The sequence below is a fragment of the Solanum dulcamara genome, chromosome 1, assembly GCF_947179165.1.
Source record: "Solanum dulcamara chromosome 1, daSolDulc1.2, whole genome shotgun sequence".
NCBI lineage: Eukaryota > Viridiplantae > Streptophyta > Magnoliopsida > Solanales > Solanaceae > Solanum > Solanum dulcamara.
In genome coordinates this window covers 30,118,223-30,124,231 of record NC_077237.1, presented here as the reverse complement: position 1 = coordinate 30,124,231, position 6,009 = coordinate 30,118,223, and positions in this window count along the sequence as shown.

Below are 6,009 nucleotides of genomic sequence, written 5' to 3'. Positions count from 1 at the left end.
GCATGAAACGCAGCCCCCCGAAGAAAGAGGGTCAGTACGATATATGTACTGAGTATATAAGGCATAACACCGCATAAGTGAGATTACAGTATAATTAGGGATGCAAGAAACAAGTATAACCTTTAATAAATCACCGCACCTACATCTTATGAAATGAGGGCATGTATATCATTCTCCCATATTATACCCAGTCCGCTGTGGGACTCGGTATTATCATATCATCGTACACGGCATTGTACCATTGTATAGGGAATCATCTCATATGTTACAAATACATCATTATGTTTTCATATGCATGTCTATATACTGTATTCGACCCATCATGGGACTCAGTATCACAAATGTTTCATTAGGTCCTCATATGCATATATGTGCCGTACCCGGCCCTCTAGTGAGGGACTCGGTAAATAATCATACTATCATAATAATCATACCATCATTTATCATACCCGGCCTTTTATGGGACTCGGTCGTACCCGACCCTTTATGGGACTCAGTGAATGCTCATATCATTATATATTATACCCAGCCCTTTATGGGACTCGGTGAAAGATATATTAACAGCATGCACGAGTAGAGTAGTGAGTAACCATATGCAATTAACTCATCATCTGAAACTCGGTATAGTAGTCATCATGAACTATCATTTGAGGATCAAAATGATCATCCTCTCAAGTCTCCTCTAAATGCCATTAGGGGCCATATCAAACGGAGTCTCAGGAATCATAGACTTTTATTAAGATAATGCCAAATGGCTTATGAAATTAGAGACACTTATCATCATAGATTCTTTAGAAATAGGAGCTTACGTACTCAGGCACTACTCAACATATAGAAGGCTCGAGGGTAGTAGTTCAACTACTTTAGGACTTCTAGCATTCAGTTGTGAACACAAGTCATGAGTTATGTTCGAAACTTATGAATGGAACTCCTTCCAAACTCATATCATATATCAATTCCCTTACATTTAAGACCTTCTAAAAGAAAGGAGATATAGGTCTTACGTATACTACCTTTCATCATATAGAAGCCTTAAAAGGCAATAACGCAACTATTATAGGAGTTCTAATACCAAGAAGTCAGTAAGAATTACGAGTCATGCATGGATTTTTATGAATAGAATTATCCCTATACTTCATATACAAACCACTTATAGATAAGACATGCCAAGAGAAAAGAAGGATAGCTTCACATACTCATCACTTCCTAATGTATGGAAGGCTTGAGAAGCCCTAGTTCAACCACTATAAAAGTTCTTTCATCAAGAAGTATGTTAGGACCGTGGACTACGCTTAGAATTTATGAGTAGATTTACCCTCAAGCTCATATCATTCATTACTTAACTTGAAGACATGCCAAAAGAAGAGAAAGATAGCTTTACATACCTCTTATGGGTTACTCGTAACCACATTCACGTCGTCGTCCTCTGAACCTATTTAACACGAAAATAATATTCATATTAATAACCTTCGACTCTCCAGTTCCTACATTTGTATTAAAGTGTCCATAGGAACCATTTCCTTGTTCACCTTTTTCTTGACTAGTTTATAAGTTAGTTAAGAAGTTAACGGAAATCGGGCAGCACTTCCCCTATAACTTGCCCTATCCGAACTTCCAATTACATCCTCAATTACTATAGACAACTAAAAACAACAATCAGCAGCTTATATACAAGTAAACCACTTCAACATTACACAATACAAACTCCAAACAACTCTCTTAAAACTATGAAATAAAAATAGGGTTTTTAATCTCTATTTTGTAAAACCCTTAATCACACAAAACGGAGGGTCATGTTGCTGAAACCAGAAGCACCCACAACCCTTTTAGAACACATTCCATCGCTACAACACACAACCTAACACCTCTCATCTGCATCACGATAATCACAACACACTACTCGACTTCGATTTAACTAAAACGACTTCAATTTAGTTTGCTTCTAACGCCAAGTATACTTATGCAATTTTATTACTTCCAGATTTGTTTAAGACATGTAATACACTCCATAACAACATTATTAACTCCACTTTGAAAGGGAAGACCTTACCTTGTACAAAACTTGCCAAAATTCACCTCGGAAGTCCTCTTAACGCGGCTGAAACTTTGTGGCTATATGTTATCCTTTTGGTGCTGATCCAACCCATAAATGTACATTACTAACACCTTCATTCCATCTTAGTACATAGTAGATAATTAATTCACGGAACGAAAGCGGAAGACTTACCTTTTTTGGCCCCAAATCTGTAGCGCTCTATCTCTAGGTTTAGGATTTTCTTTTTCTCTTTTTCTTGAATTTTTAGGGAAGAAATGACTTAAGAGTCATCAAACACATATATATAGGCTGCCTTAGGGGGTGACGGGTGTCATCCCCTTAGGATGACACGTGTCCAGCCCTTATTGGGCTAATACATCTATGCAGCCAATTTGGGGCTGCCACGTGGCAGGTGGGGTCCACCCCAAGCAGGGGTCACCTAATTGACCCCAAGAAGGTGCATCACCTGCTTATACATGTCAGCTTCCCTTGCTTCCATGTGAAAGCTCCTCTTGCTGCCATGTGTCACTCTCTTCTCCTCCTCGTGGGTTCGTAATCTCATCGTTGCTACGTAAGATCGAAGTGTACTCAAATAGTTTAGGTATGTAAGACATCCAAGTTGGTAGCCTACGCGAGTAAGTCGAGTCCTACGACTCATTACTTGGTCTCCAACTCATTTCGGATTCTCATAACCCTATTTCCAATCTTTCCTCCTATGGGGTAGCTCACTCTCCTTTCCTTAGAGTGGTTTGATAGCGTTATAGATTATCCGGCTTACATGGTAACTTCTAAGGATCTTAAGAGATATTCCGAGCACAGGAGTGTAGGGTATAACAGAAAAACTATATTGTAGGGGAGAAAGTCTGAAACTAGTGTTTTGTCCAATTTCTTGAAACAATTATCCTTCTATATACATGCCCTAAAAATTCACCGAGACCATTTTTGAAATGCATAACCTTATTATACCGTATTCCAACCTTCAAACGACCGCGACATTACAAAACCCCTTTCTCAAACTTGGTGAAACCTCAAATCTAGACTATATTAAAATAGGGAATGCAAATCTAGTATTAGAAACATCAAATAAGACTCAAAAATACCAAATATTTTTAGATGTTTCTTCAAAAATGGGACTTAACACTTTATTTTGGTAACAAACTCAAGAATAGATTCGTAGTGTCACGAATCAACCCCATAGGCCATGACTGGTGTCCAAACTGGACATTCGCATACACCCGTGTTAACTATAATCAAACCACGCATAATTGAGAACGTAAGGAAATAGAATGTTATCTCAAAACTTTCACATATTCATGTATTAACATAACTTGTCTCTTGAAAAGTCACAACTTATCAATAGGTAACACAGTACATAGGCTGACGAGGCTGTCATAGCGTGTGGGGTCATTCTATTATATATGTATATGCGAGCTGACAAGGCTACTACTATGAAAGGGAATGTCCCAAAATATAAGTAATACTAGCACCGTTGAACATCATCTATATACAACCCACACATATGTCTACAGACTTCTAAGAGTACCGATAGTATCATATGGAGGGACAGGGCTCAACCATACCCCTGAATAAACATATGTATACATCAAAAAGTGGTTTATACCATAAGTCTAGGCTCTGACACAAAGGAGAACCCCAAAATAGCTGAGTAGGAATCCTAGGCTGGCAGATTACCAAAGCTAGTACCTGTACCTGTGGGCATGAAACACAGTACCTCGAGAAAGGGGGTCAGTACAAGATATGTACCGAGTATGTAAAGCATGAAATACAATAGGAAAGATCATAACTGAAGTAGAGAGTCCAGGAGACAAGTATAATAATCAAGAGCTCATTATACCTGTGCCTTACGAAACAAATTTTGCATATCATTATCATATACCATACCCAGCCCATTATGGGACTCAGTGCCATAATCGTGTCATCATATTATCATATCATCATATATATATACCATACCCGGCCCTCTAGTAAGGGACTCGGTGAATGAAGTCGTGTAAACGTATACCATACCCGGCCCATCGTGGGACTCAGTACCATAACTATATCATTACATCATCATGTCATCATATAGCGTACCCAGCCCTCTAGTGAGGGACTCGGTGGATAATGTAGTAAATTGCGCATGAAAACATACCTAGCCCAGGACTCGTTAAAAGAAGTAATAACAACATGCACGAGTAGAGTAGTGAGTAATCATATGAAAATTAAATCATCATCTGAGACTCAGTAGAATAAGTAAATAAACGCATACTTTATTATTAAAGGCGATAATCATATTAAATACCCTCTGAATGTCACTATGGACTATATCAAATGGAGCCTCAAGAATCATAGACATGTATCAAGATAATGCAAAACAACTTATGGAATCAGAGACATTTGTCATCGTAGAGTCTTTAGGAATAGGAGCTTATACATCCAATTACTATTCAACATATAGAAGGCTCGAGGGCAATAGCTCAACTACCTTAAGAATTTTACCGTAAAGAAGTGAATAAGAGTCAAGAATCATACTTGGAGCTTATGAATGGAATTACCCCTAAAGCTCATATCATATATCACTTATGTCTAAGACATGCCAAAAGAAAAGAGGGATAGCTTTACATACCTTTAGCGCTTATTCATAACACGACATGTATACGCTGCCCGAAGCATCTCCACCTATATTAAAATGTCAAGAATTATGCTTAAGTTATGTTAAGGTCAAAAATATACTCTAACGTTAGTAACTCCTTTCTAGAAAATTAGGCGACGTTTCCCTTATATTCTAATCAACTTTGTAACAACTAAGCCAACATTAATACCCACACGTTCATGTATTATATAATATCAAGTCTATTTGAGTCATGACTTGAAAACACGTCGGACAGCCCGCATGTTATGCCGAATCAGCCTACATATAACATTTTATCATAACTCTTTAACACAACAGCTTGGCCAACACACAACACAACGTATAACTTTAGTTATTATTAATCTTCTGAGCTCAACAAGAATAACAACGTACCAAAATAGTCCCCAACATGGTCCAAATGGAAAGTTAACATTAATATATGCAATTTCCTTTACATTTAACACATAATCCATAACCATAATAGTAAAATAGAAATTAATCCAATTTAGTTTACGCAATTCTAATTTTACCCGAAAGTCTTACGAACACCAACGAATATACCAAGAAAACCACATATGCTATCTCATACCATATTTTTATCTGAATTCAAGACTTATACCATCCCACATGCGACCACAATATCATTCATTCACGTGCAAGAAAACCATGTTAATATCACCATAAGTTCCGCAACAATCCACAAAATGAATTCAACCCCAACTTTAACCATTTAATTCCTTTACTCACATCACATAATTCATGATGACAACAACCAAAATACTAAAAATTAATTCATTAATTCCAACTACAACAGTCCCCTTATGTGGTTCAATAATACTTTAACCTCAACCTTCATAATTTCATAGATTTAATTTGTAATTACACATTTACAATATATCTAAACGCTTACTAGGATGTGTAAAATGACGGTTGGACCTTACCTTCACAATTTAATTTCTCAACTTGGCTGAAACTTGATGGCTTCAATTAACTCGATTTGCTGCTCCTAGGATCACCCTACATTGTTGTAGACTTTTTAAGGATGGGATTACCTTGTAAAGATTAGTTTTGGATCACTAATTCGGGATGTAAGTGTTACACTCCACACTTTTGAACCTTGAAATGTATTCCTAGTCTTCTTGAAAGTGGCCATAAGACCCCCACTGTCCACACACATAAAACAATGCTAAGGAAAGAAGAATGTGATACCCCATGAGAGGGAAGGTTGGAAATAGAGTCATGAGAATCTGGAATGGGTTGGAGGCTAAGATATGAGTCATAGGACTTGATTTACCTATGTCAGCTACTAATTTAGAAGTCGTATACACTTGAGTTGCTTAAG